Raw genomic sequence first — 13845 nt, 5'->3', positions numbered from 1 at the left:
GCATTTGTCTACTGATGGACACTTGGGGTGCTTCCATAGTTTGGCTATTGTAAATAATGCTGCAATAAACACAGGGGTGCATGTATCTCTCTGAATTAGTGTTTTTGTATTTTTCAGATAAATACCCAGCAGTGCAATTCCTGGATCATCAGGTAGTTCTATTTTTAATTTTTTGATGAACCTCCATACTCTTTTCCACAATGGCTACACCAAGTTGCATTCCAACCAACAGTTCAAGAGACCAAACCAACTGGTTTCATCACCCTTTAAACTGTCAAGCCTGTATTACAGTAAAACGGTTTATCCCTCAAAGAGGTCAGATTATTCAACAAGTTGCAGTGTATCAGATAAAACCAAAAGGTAAAGAGTTTGAACCATTTACCTAAATTAAAAATGCAGGGTACCTGGCTGGCTCAGTTGGTAGAGCGTATGATTCTTCATCTCGGGGTCATGAGTTCAAGCCCCACTTTGGGTGTAGAATTTAATTTAGAAATGCTAAACCAGGGGCGCCTGGGTGGCTCAGTGGGTTAAACCTTTGGCTCAGGTCATGATCTCGGGGTCCTGGGATCGAGCCCCACATTGGGCTCTCTGCTCAGTGGGGAGCCTGCTTCCCCTGCTCTGTCTGCCCCTCTGCCTACTTGTGATCTCTCTCTGCAAAATAAATAAAAATAAAATCTTTAAAAAAAAAAAAAAAGAAAGAAAAGAAATGCTAAACCAGGGGCCCTGACTGGCTCAGTGAGTGGAGCATGTGACTCTTGATCTTGGGGTTGTGAGTTTGAGCCGCACGGTAGGTATAGAGATCACTTAAGCAAAGGATCGCTCTATAGTCCTTTGTACTTCAAAGCCCTCATCAATGAAATAAGAATACAAAGTAACTTCTATTACAAGGAATTCTAGTGCTAGCTTTGGCAGCATATATACTAAAATTGGAACGATACAGAGAAGACTGGCACAGCCCCACACAAAGATGGCACACAAATTCATGATGTGTTCCGTATTTTTAAAAACTGAGGGTTGCTGGAGGGGAGGAGGGTAGAGAGATGAGGTAACTGGGTGATGGACATTGGGGAGGGTACGTGTCGTAAAGAGCCCCGGCTATTACGTAAGACTGATGAATCACAGACTGTACCCCTGAAACAAATAAATAATACATTATATGGTAATTAACTGAATTTAAATTTGAAAAATTTTTAAATAAATTAAAAATAAAGTGGGGGGAAAAACACAAGGAATTTTAACAAATATTCTCACTCTTCTGTTCTTGGGGAATGTTTTTATATTTATATTACTTGATGCTACTACGAATGGTATTGCTTTTCAATTTTCAACTGCCAACTGTGCATTGCTAGAATACAGAAATACAATGGATTTTCATACATTGATCTTCTATCCAAGCTAATCTTAAACTCCAGTAGCTTTTTTAATCAAAATTTGTGGGATGCAGCTAAAACAGTGTTTTAAAAGAAGCAGAAATTTCTACATGTGCAATCATGTCATTTATAAGACATCTAAAAAATAAACAGGTTTACTTTTCCTTCCCAATCTGTGAGCCTATTCCTTTTATCTGCCTTAATACAACAGCTTGGATCTTCAGAACAGGTTAAACAGCAGTTGTGAAATAAATACCCTTGCCTTGCTCTGGACATTAGATTGAAAGCATCCAATCTTCACCATTAAGATTACGCAAGAGGTTCGCCCTAGGTTCTTCACAGATGCCTTTTATCAGATTAAGGAAGTTCCCTTCTATTCCTAGTTAGCGGACAGCTTTTATCACAAATTAGTAAACTTTGTTTAAATGCTTTTCATGGCGGCGCCTGGGTGGCTCAGTGGGTTAAGCCTCTGCCTTTAGCTCAGGTCATGGTCTCAGGGTTTTGGGATCAAGCCCCGCATCAGGCTCTCTGCTCAGCAGGGAGCCTGCCCCCCCACCCTCCACCGCCTGCCTCTCTGACTACTTGTGATCTCTCGCTCTCTGTCAAATACATACATTAAATCTTTAAAAAATAATAATAAATGCTTTTCATGGATCTGTTACAAGGTCATTTGGCTTTTCTGCTTTATTTTATTAATATGGTGAATTACTCTGCCTTTAACGTTAAATCAACCTTGCAATTGGGATTAAACAAATTAGTCATGATGTATTATCCTTTATACATGTGTGTGTATGTGTGTGTCTGCAGATTCAATTTGCTAACACTTTTTAGTGAATTTGAGTATATATTCATGAGGGATATTGAGCTATACCTTTCTTTTTTCCTGTCTTTTTAAAAAAAATATATTATTTATTTATTTATTTATGACAAAGAGAGAGAGATCACAAGTAGGCAGAGAGGCAGGCACAGGGTGGGGGGAAGCAGGCTCCTCGCTGAGAAAGAGAACCCGATGCGGAACTCGATCCCAGGACCCTGAGACCATGACCTGAGCTGAAGGCAGAAGCTTAACCCACTGAGCCACCCAGGTGCCCTCCTCATGTCTTTTTTTGCCTGGTTTGATATCAAGATAATGCTGTCCTCATAAATTTTCTGTAATTTGTGAAAATGTTTTTACTATTTCTTCCTTAAACGTTTGACAGAATTTACCAATAAAGCCATGCGAGTCTAGACTTTAATTTGTGGAAAGGTTTTGTTTGTTTGTTTTAACATTTTATCTATTTATTTGAGAGAGAGAGAGAGAGAGAGAGAGAGATGCGGGAGAGGGAATACAAGCAGCTGAAGCAGGAGAGGGAGAAGCAGGCATCCTGCTGAGCAGGGAGCCCGATGTGGGGCTCGATCTCAGGACACTGGCATCATAACCTGAGCTGAAGACAGATGGTCAACGACTGAGCCACCCAGGCACCCCTATGGAAAGGTTTTTAATTACAAATCCAATTTTTAAAAATAAATAGAGGGTTATTCAGATTTGCTTCCTCTTTCATTACAGCTTTTTCTTTCCTTCTACTTAGTTTGCTCTTTTTCTAGTTTCTAAAGGCAGAATCGTGGGTCATAGATTTTAACTTTTTTTTTTTTTAAAGATTTTATTTATTTGACACAGAGAGAGGGGGCGCACATGAGAAGGGGTGGGGGGGGGGGATGGCAGGCAGAGGGAGAAGCAGACTCCTGGCTGAGCAGGGAGCCCAATGTGGGCCTCAATCCCAGGACCCTGGGATCATGACCTGAGCCAAAGGAAGATGCTTAACCAACTGAGCCATGCAGGTGCCCCAGAACTTTCTTTTGAAGCTTTAAGTTTCCCTCTAAAACACTGCTTTAGCTGCATTCCACAAATTTTGAGATATCAAAATTTGTTTTTCAAATTTGTTTTCATTTTCATTTAGTTCAAAATATTTTCTAATTTCCCTTGTGAATTCTCCCCCCCCTTATGAATTTTTCTTTGACCTACATTTATTTAGAAGTATGTTATTTAACTTTCAAATATTCGGCAATTTTCCAGATTTCTTTTTCTTTCTTATTTATTATTTAATTCCATTGTAGTTAAAGTACTCCTTATAAATTAAATCCTTTAAAATTTGTTGAAACAAACAAGCAAAAATAAGGGGGATGCCTGTGTGGCTCAGTGGGTTAAGCCTCTGCCTTCGGCTCAGGTCATGATCTCAGAGTCCTGGGATCGAGCCCCACATCGGGCTCTCTGCTCAGCGAGGAGCCCGCCTCCCCGCCTCTCTCTGCCTGCCCTCTCTGCCTACTCGTGATCTCTGTCTGTCAAATAAATAAAATCTTTAAAATGAAATAAAACTTGTTGAAACACATTTTATAGTCCAGCATATAGTCCACTTTGATAAATGTTACTTGTGCAGTTGAAAAGAATGTGGGCATAGTAGTCTATAAATGTCAATGAGGTACAGTCCACTGATAGTCGTGTCCAGTTCTTACTATCCTTGCTGATTGGTTTGCCTGCTTGTTCTATCAGTTATTGAAAGGGACCACTGCAATTTTCAACCACAATTATGGATTGGTCTATTGCTCCTTTCAGCTATCAGTTTTTGCTTTGCTCTATCACTGGATGCACACACGCTCAGGACTGCTGGGTCTTCCCAATGAACTGATTCTTTTCTCATAATAAAATACATTTTCTTATCCCTTGTAATATTTCCCTTGTTCTGAAGTCTCCTTTATCTAACACAGAGTCCCTCCAGCTTTCTCAGTGTTTATATAACTTTTTCCATCCTTTCAATTACAAAGAGGTTAAAAATAAAGTGAGTTTCTTGTAGACAGCATACAGATGGGTCATATAACACTGACCTAACCTGACACTCCCTTCTAAATGGAGTGCTAGACCATTAACAATTTATTTAATATCAATATATTTGGATTTAAATCTGCCATATTGCTAATTTTTTCCTTATTTGTCACAACTTCTTGTTTCTTTTCCCTCTCTACCTTCCTTAAGACTGATGTGTATTTTTCTTTAAATATTCCATTTTATCTCCACTGAGGGATTATGAGTTATTACATCTTTGTTGCATTATTTTTTTTAGTGGTATTTAACTTATCATAGTCTACCTTCAAATAACCGGAAAGACTATCTGAAATCAGTAACATATAGACCAGATCTTAGAAATTACTGTAGGAGCACGTGTTGGAGCACGTAGGTGGCAGATGGCTAAACATCTACCTGAGGCTCTGGTCATGATCACAAGGTCCTGGGATCCAGCTCCAAGTTGGGCTCCCTGCTCAGCAGGGGAGTCCGCTTCTCCCTCTCCCTCAACTCATGCTCTCTCTCTTGTTCACTCACTCACTCAAATAAAAGCTTTAAGAAAAAGAAAGGAAGGAAGGAGGAAGGAAAAAAGGAATAAACTCATGGTAATCAAAGGTTTGGTAGCAAAGTAAAAGCAGAATCAATATAGTGACAGCAAATGTCACTATAAAAAGTTCTAGGGAGCACTTGGCTGGCTCAGTTGGAAAAGTGTGTAACTCTTGATCTCAGGGTTGTGAGTCTGAGCCCCATGCTGGGTGCAGAGATTACTTAAATAAATAAAAAACGTAAAAAAAAAAAAGTTCTACAAATATACCCCATAATAGGAATTTTCTCCTAAGCTTCTGTTTCAGAAATAAATAAAACTTTGGAGAACTAGTTAAAATAAGTTATCTACCACGCATCTGGGTGGCTCAGTTGGTTGAGCACTTGACTCTGGTTTCAGCTCAGGCCATGATCTCAGGGTCATTGGCTCAAGCCCCACAGAGGGGATCCAGATCCGTTCTCAGCACAGTGTCTGCTTGTTGCTCTGCCTCTGCTCCCCACCCCCACTCCCACCCCGCTCTCTCCCTAATAAATTAAATAAATCTTTTTAAAAAATAAGTTATTTACCACAAATAATTCCGTATAATAAATGCTCCACCAGTTCTGTCTCAGAACGTGTCACAATTTTTAAAAATTTTCCTGAGTTCTATTAACAGCTAAGACCTTTTATTTTTGCTCTAGTATCTAGCACAACATACATGTTTACCCCACTTTTCCCCACATAAAATATTCCAAATCATCTCGAGAAAAATCCTCTTTCAAAATAAGCCACCAAATAACAATATAGTATTAAGAAAGAGAGTTTTATATAACACCATCAACCATCTCTAAATAAATTAAATCTCAGGGCACCTGAGTGGCTCAAGTAAAGCATCCAATTCTTGATCTCAGGGTCATGAGTTCTAGCCCTACTTATTGGGCATGGAGCCCACATAAAGTAAATACATAAATAAATTCTACATTGGGCATGGAGCTTACTTAAAAATAAATAAAATCTCTTAACTTTCTAATTCATTGTATGGAGCTGCTGTTTTCTCTCTAGGACGTACAGAATTATGACTTGCAATACTATGTATATCACCAATTAATTCCATTATCCCAACCCATGAAAGCACTATAGAATTTGTTATGGCTGAGAGTTTATATGTAATAGTCATTTAGCAGAAATTAATATGGGTCCTCATCTAAACCACAGAATAAGTGCGCCTGGGTGGCTCAGTTGGTTAAGTGTCTGTCTGCCTTCCACTCAGGTTATGATCCTAGGACCCTGTGAGGGAGCCCTGCATTGGGCTCCCTGAACAAGGAGCCTGCTTCTCGCACTCCCTCTCCCTCTGCTTGTGCCTTCTCTCTCTGTCAAATAAATAAATAAATAAAATCTTTAAAAATAAAAATAAACCACACAATACATATTATTGACACATATACACACCGAACTCAAAAGAGCCTTGGAGGTTATCTGGTAGAGGACAGTTCCTTAGATTCCCCAGTAAGTCTTAAACAACAGGGTCTCTGAACTGTCTACCTAAAGTTTATTTAAAATGCCAAACTGGGGCACCTGGGTGGCTCAGCCGGTTAAGTGTTTGCCTTCGGCTCAGGTCATGATCCCAGGGTCCTAGGATGGAGTCCCACTTGGGGGGGGGGGGGTCCCTGCTCAGCGGGGAGCCTGCTTCTCCCTCTCCCTCTGCCTGCCCCTTCCCCTGCTTGTGCTCACTGTCTCTCCCTCTCTCATAAATAAATTTAAATAAAAAAGTAATAAATAAAAGAATAAAATGCCCAACTGAGGGACGCCTGGGTGGCTCAATCAGTTGAGCATCTGACATCAGTTCAAGTCATGATTTCAGGGTCCTGGGACCAACCCGCATCGGGGGGCCCTCTACTAGGGGTGGGGGGGGGAGTCCACATCTCCCTCCCCTCATGCTCGTGTGCACTCTTTCTCTCTATTAAATAAATAAAATCGTTATTAAATACTCTATTAAATAAATGAAATGTCAAACTGACTCGACATTAGCTAAAATTTTATCAACTCCATACAGATGAACTTCAAATCCTTACAGTAAAACTCATACTTTTCAGAAGTACTGATTAATAAAATTAAGGAAACAAAGTATTGCTTAATAAATTCAGTTTAAAAGGAAAAAAAAGACCTTTTAAAACAAGGTCTCCCTGGGGGTAAAGGGAAGAATAATAAAAGGTTGGGAATTAGAGGCAAGTCTCCTGCACAGTAACTCCTCATACAACATCTCTTAATAACTACTCACATGCTCAAACACTTTCTGTAAAAGACAAATTATGTATTCTAATTGGAGGTAACTAACTACTAGATAGTATTTTTTAACCCTATTATGAGTCACAAAACTTTTTAAGAATGTATGAAAACCATAAGAAACTCTTACCTCCCAAAAAAGATACATCCATAAATACACATAAATTTTACCTATGATACATCCGTAAGTATATACAAATTTTATCTACCATTTTATGAGAATCAAGAACCCTAACACCTGTCCATGGACTCCCTTACCGTAACTAACCATTAAGAAACCAATGTTTTCATTCACTGATACATGGATTGATGACTGATGGATAGATACAAAAATATATTCCTCTTCTCTGTGGAATGTAATGTGCCTATAACTACCAAAATTACAAATGCTCATATCCTGACCCAGGAATTCCACTTCTAGGGACGTTATCCTGTAAACATATATGAACATGTTCAAATGTCATTATGCATAAGGTTATTCACTACATCACTGCTCTATCAACAAAATACTGTTTTCCATTTAGGTGTCCATCAACAGGAAACTGGTTAAATTATGGTTCAGCTGCACAATGGAATATTAAGCAGCCTTAGGAAAAAAGGACAAGGAAGCTCTCTATATATTACTGTAAGACGATTTCTAAGATTTTAAGCACAAAAAGCAAAACATACAATACTATATATAACATACTTGTCACTGTGTTTTTTAAAAATGGAGGGGGCTAATGTTTATTCCAGCAATGGCTACGGTCGCCAAACTGTGGAAAGAACCAAGATGCCCTTCAACAGATGAATGGATAAGGAAGATGTGGTACATATACACAATGGAGTATTATGCCTCCATCAGAAAGGATGAATACCCAACTTTTGTAGCAACATGGACGGGACTGGAAGAGATTATGCTGAGCGAAATAAGTCAAGCAGAGAGAGTCAAGTATCATATGGTCTCACTTATTTGTGGAGCATAACAAATAACATGGAGGACATGGGGAGATGGAGAGGAGAGGGAGTTGAGGGAAACTGGAAGGGGAAACGAACCATGAGAGACTATGGACTCTGAAAAACAACCAGAGGGTTTTGAAGGGGGGGGGGAGGTTGAGGAACCAGGTGGTGGGTAATAGGGAGGGCACGTACTGCATGGAGCACTGGGTGTGATGCCAAAAGAATGAACACTGTTATGCTGTAAATAAACAAATAAAAAAAAAGAGGGGCTAATATAGCAAAGTATCTGTGTGTGTGTACACACACACATATACATCAAATATACATGATTTGTATCACATGTATCATATATATAAATAAAAGAAACTGCTAGTAATAGCTGTCTTCAGGGAAGGAGGCCAGATGGACACAGTGAAAGAGATGTTTCACTGTGTATATTTGAAATCTTTTCAATTTTGTATTAATTAAATATATCACCTAAGCGTAATTAATTCTTCAAAAAAGAACCTCTATCCTGACCCTAAGCAGTTCTGTTAAACTTCAAAACCAAGCAGTTCTGTATCATCAATTCTCTAATAATATTTTATCAGAACATTTCTTAGGTTGTTTGTTTACAGTGTATCTTACATGATCTTTCTGAGCAACATAGAAAAAGTCTTAATCTCCAGACACAATCTGACTCCTAAGCAAATTACACTCCCTTCTTTTAGGCTCACAGCACTTACGCATCTCTATACCCACCCTACACATCTGGGTTCATGTCTGCCTGATTAGAAGTGCCTCAAGGTATACAGTGCATCTTGCTGACTTTTTTTTTTTAAATCCTCAGCAACACCTAGACGTAGTACAAACTGAGTAAAAGTTGGTTGAACTCAATTGCTGAAAAATTTGAATATTAAAATTTTAATATAGCTATTATGTCTCTTCTCCTTCATCTTATCCAGATTAGCATACAAGCAGGTGAAACAGTCCATATTAATGGAATATTTTGTGTCTTAGTTCTAGCTGGTCCCTTGGTAATGTAATGCAGACTGGATAAGTTCGTTTTGGTTTGATGCTAGTAGCTTCTGCTAAATTTGAACATTAAGTCGATTAGAGTTAATTAATAGAAGATTTCCTGAACTGGAGGCACTATGTCCTGAGGTCAAAAGCCCTTCAGATTACATTTTAAGTCCACAATTAATCCATAGTATTCCTCTGAAGTCAGGCAAAACAGGAACTAAATTAACACCAACTCTGGCAGCAGTTTAGGTGATAAGTCACATATTTACTCTTCATAGAAGCAGTTATCAGTCATACCGGTCGTGTCCATTAGAGCAGATACCAACATCTTGTTATCTTTATGGGGGCAACATTAACAGTCTCCATAGGACTTAATATTTAAAGAAACACTGGTTAAAATAAAATCTAGGACACCGAATTTGGACAGCTTGCTATTATTGTTCTAAAATTAGTTAAAATAGCGATGCCTGGGTGGCTCAGCCAGTTAAGCGTTTGCCTTTGGCTCAGGTCACGATCCCAGGGTCCTGGCATCGAGTCCCATGTCGGGCTCCCTGCTCAGCGGGGAGCCTGCTTCTCCCTCTCCCTTTGCCTGCCACTCCCCCTGCTTGTGCCTCTCGCTGACAAATAAAATAAAATCTTTAAATAAAATAAAATTGGTTAAAATAAAAGGCCATCCTATATAACTCACCAAATCACATGACATGACTTAGTTCTTTCACTTCCCAGACCAAGAGTACCATTTGCACAAACTGCAGTTTGAGTATTATTAGCTCTTCTACAGATGTTAATGAAACTGTTAAGACTTTGAAGGCTTTTGCTGGATGTGAACTAAAAGAAAAAGAATCACCATTTTTGGCTGTTCTTTGTTGATTAAAAGGACTGAGGGGGTCAAACTCATTACTGACAAAATAATGAAGTTTAATATGATCCAGCCATTCCACTTCTGCATTTGTACCCAAAAGAAATGAAAGCAGGCACTCAAGACATCTGTGCACCCTTGTTCACAGCAGAAGTATTCAGAGCAGCCAAAAGGAAGAAGCAACCCAAGCGTCCAAAAACAGACAAATGGATAAATAAAATGTGGTACACAGAATGGAGTACTATTTAGCTTTAAAAAGGAAGGAAATTCTGACATATGCTACAACGTGGATGAGCCCTGAGGATACTATGCTGAGTGTAATGAGCCAATCACAAAAACACAAATACTGTATGAATCCGTTTAGATGAGATTTTTTTTTTTTTTAAATATTTTATTTATTTGACAGAGAGAAATCACAACTAGGCAGAGAGGCAGGCAGAGAGAGAGGAGGAAGCAGGCTCCCTGCGGAGCAGAGAGCCTGATGTGGGGCTCGATCCCAGGACCCTGGGATCATGACCCGAGCCGAAGGCAGAGGCTTTAACCCACTGAGCCACCCAGGTGCCCCCGTTTAGATGAGATTTTTGAAGTAGATAAATTTAGGGGCGCCTGGGTGGCTCAGTGGGTTAAGTGTCTGCCTTGGCTCAGGTCATGATCTCAGGGTCCTGGGATCGAGCCAGTGTCAGGCTCTCTGCTCAGCGGGGAGTCTGCTTCTCTCTCTCCCCCACTACCCCTGCCCCCAACACAGCCCGCCACCCCCCACCATGCTTACCACATCCATCTCAAATAAATAAATAAAATCCTAAGGAAAAAAAAAAAAGGAATCAAATTCATAGAAACAGAAAACAGAACAAGTAGTTGCCAGGGACTGAGGGGAGGGCTAATTGGGGAGTTAATGTTCAATAAGTACAGTTTCATTTTTGCAAGATGAAAGGTTCCTGAGAGAGACGGCAGTGGCGCTGCACAGCAAAAGGCACATACGTGGCCTGCTATACGTTCAAGAATAATGAGAACGGTAAATCCTCTGTGCATTTACCACAATAAGAAAAACAGTAAAGTTTAATGACCAAGAAATTTAGGAAAGCAAAAGGCAAAACTCATAAACCAAACGGAGAAGAGCTCCCACCGGTACTTCAGATCCTCTAGGCTGCTTTAATCTGCAGAGGAGTGTTCCTTGGGTAGAAAGCAAGAACAGTCCATGCAGTATACACTTATCATGGGCCACCTGGCTGGCTCAGTTGGTACATCATTGGACTCTTGACTTTGGGGTCGGGAGTCTGAGCCCTACATTGGGGGTAGAGTTTACTTTAAAAATAAAAAAAGAAGATGATGAGCACTGAGTAATGTGGAGAACTGCTGAATGGCTATATATACCTGAAACTAATATAACACTATTAACTATGCTGGAGCTAAAAACTAAAAAAAGAGAACAGTCCAAATTATGAAACAATATTTCTTATGAAAGTCTTAGGGGCAAAAAAGCTGACTGGGTTGCAGACAGGCGCTAAGACAAATAACCCTATGAGAGAAACTCTGTGGCCCCACACTAAGCCAGAAGACTACCCTTAAATGAACCAAAGAGAACAGAGAGATGGGAAGGTGAACCCCTCTGTAGGGCAAAGTCATCAAACACCCAGGAATGCTTTTATTTTTAGAACATCTAAAGTCTAAGGAAGGAATATTTGGGACTAGAAAAAGTAAAGCTTCTTTCTAGGTTAGGGAAAGTGGGCAATTGCACTGTAAAAAAAAAGCCAAAGAGAATAGCCCAAGAAGCATTTAACATGGCTAACGCAGTAGGAAGCAGATTCTACACTTATGCAATCTCGTCGTATCTAGTAGTAGTTAGGGCCAAGTGAAACCTACCACCAAGAAGGACCTAGCAATTTGAGAACCAGGCAAGGTAGAGAAGAACAAGACTCACCAAGCCAAATCATCCCTAGACTCAGGGCTGAAATACAAAATCACTAATAATATAAATTCCCCTTTTCCTTGCCTTCTTAAAAAGAGCTTTAGGGAATATTTCAATTTAGTCTTTATTTTTAACTAAAAGTAAACAGAGAATAAGAAATAGCACAAATGACTCTAATGGCAAGGAGGGACGACAATGACAAGACCGCATACAGGAAGTAAGGAAGCAGATGAGAAGTGAAAACTCGCAAGGGAGAAACCTAGGTATGGATTCTTACCCGCTATGGCACAAGAGTCAATGCACACTTTATAAGTGTTAAACAGGTTTGCTTTACTGACCATATAAAAAAGTGAAATGAGGAATTACTGTACCAAAATCCATGAGAAGACAAAACTCAGAAAGGTAAGCTCAGCACTCAAAAAAAAAAAAAAAAAATCATTTCTATTTGAGGGCATTAGCTGATTTAATTCCAAAGTAAAACTGTGAAACTGAGCTGTACTTTAGGAGGCCTAGAGGGATGGGAAGAGAATGAAGTCAAAGCCCAGGCCCTTCCCAGTGAATGGAGTCTAGGAAATCCACCCCATATTTTAAAACAAGTAGTCCAGCTACCTTTACAGGACAAGAGTGACCCAGAAACAAACCAGCCTTCATGGAAACTCAATGGATAGGTTTACGCAGATTAGACAAATTAAAAAAAAATAAAGAAGGGGAAGGTAGGTCAGAAGAAACTACCCAGCATTCAGCTTTGGGAAATAAAGACCAGCAATCCAGAAAACAGAGGAGGAGGCAGAGAAAATACAGTAAGAAGGTCTAATATGTTTAAATACAGTGCAAGAGGGAGAAGACAGAATAAGGCAGAAGCAACATATAAGGTGACAATGGCTGAGAATATTCTAGAACTGATTAAAACCAGCAATCCACAGATTTAAGAATCCCAACAGAATAAGTAAAATTCAACCATTCACAAAAATCTACACATAGATGTTTACAGCGGCTTTCTTCATAACTGCTAAAACTTAAACACAACCAAGATACCCTGGCTGGCTGGATAATAAACTGTGGTACATCTGGACAATGGGATAGTATTCAGTGCTAAAAAGAAATGGGCTAACAAGTTATGAAAAGCCATGGAGAACACTTAAATATTACAAAGTGAAAGAGGCCAGTCTGCAAGTCTACATGCTGTGTGATTCCGACCATATGACATTCCATAAACCATAAAACTATGGTGACAGTAAAAAGATCAGTAGTTGGCAAGGCTGAGGGGAAGGAGGGATAAACAGCTGGAGCACAGAGGATTCTTAAGGCAACAGAACTACTGTGCATGATACTATAATAGAGTAAGATCCTTACACATTTGACCAAACCCACAGAACGTACCATACCAAGACTGGATCCTAACATAAACTATGGACTCTGGGTGATAATGACATGTCAAAAGATTCATCAATTCTGACAAATGTACCACTCTCGTGGGAGATGTTGATACTGTGGGAGGTGATGCATATGTGGTTCTAAGAGTTTACTGGAAATCTAGGCACCTTCCCCCCAATTTTGTCCTGGGCCTAAAACCTCTCTAAAAACTAAAATCTAATTTTTTAAGTGAATGCTCAGGTTTCCCCCCAAAATACTCAAATGTAAATAAAGCACAGAGAAATAATAAAGGCAAAAAAGTAATCCAACATAGACATATCACCCATTCCCACTTTATAATACAGAAAATCAAAGACAAACAGAGAATCTCAAAAATGGGCAAAGACAGATTACCTTCAACAGAACGGCAATGGAACTAAAAATAAAAAGGATATAATGGAAGCCAGTAGACAACAGTGAACAGTGTACTGAAAGAAAATAACAGCCAACCTAAAATTTTAAACTTAACAGAAATACCGTTAAAGAATAAAGCAAAGAGGCACCTGGGTGGCTCAGTTGGTTAAATGCCCTACTCTTTTTTTTTTTTTTTAAAGATTTATTTATTTGACAGATAGAGATTACAAGTAGGCAGAGAGGCAGGCAGAGAGAGAGAGGAGGAAGCAGGCTCCCAGCTAAGCAGAGAGCCTGATGCGGGACTCGATCCCAGGATCCTGGGATCATGACCGGAGCTGAAGGCAGAGGCTTTAACCCACTGAGCCACCCAGGCGCCCCTAA

At 39.6% G+C, this 13845-nt stretch overlaps 2 protein-coding genes and 1 non-coding gene across 7 annotated transcripts in view; 2 read left to right on the top strand and 1 right to left on the bottom strand.

Moving 5' to 3' along the window:
* LOC123929308 (40S ribosomal protein S24-like) overlaps positions 1-13845 on the top strand; it is a 576828-nt gene that overhangs the window by 128426 nt on the left and 434557 nt on the right. The window lies entirely within an intron of this gene.
* Positions 1-13845, bottom strand: part of TLK2 (tousled like kinase 2) — a 119830-nt gene that overhangs the window by 91818 nt on the left and 14167 nt on the right. The window lies entirely within an intron of this gene.
* LOC123930328 lies at positions 897-1002 on the top strand. The gene has a single exon (XR_006816048.1). It is a non-coding gene; the product is annotated as a U6 spliceosomal RNA (small nuclear RNA).

The sequence above is a fragment of the Meles meles genome, chromosome 18 (genome assembly GCF_922984935.1).
Source record: "Meles meles chromosome 18, mMelMel3.1 paternal haplotype, whole genome shotgun sequence".
In the NCBI taxonomy this organism is placed as follows: domain Eukaryota; kingdom Metazoa; phylum Chordata; class Mammalia; order Carnivora; family Mustelidae; genus Meles; species Meles meles.
Note: the sequence above shows the minus strand (reverse complement) of the source record. Positions and strands in the feature narration are given on the sequence as shown.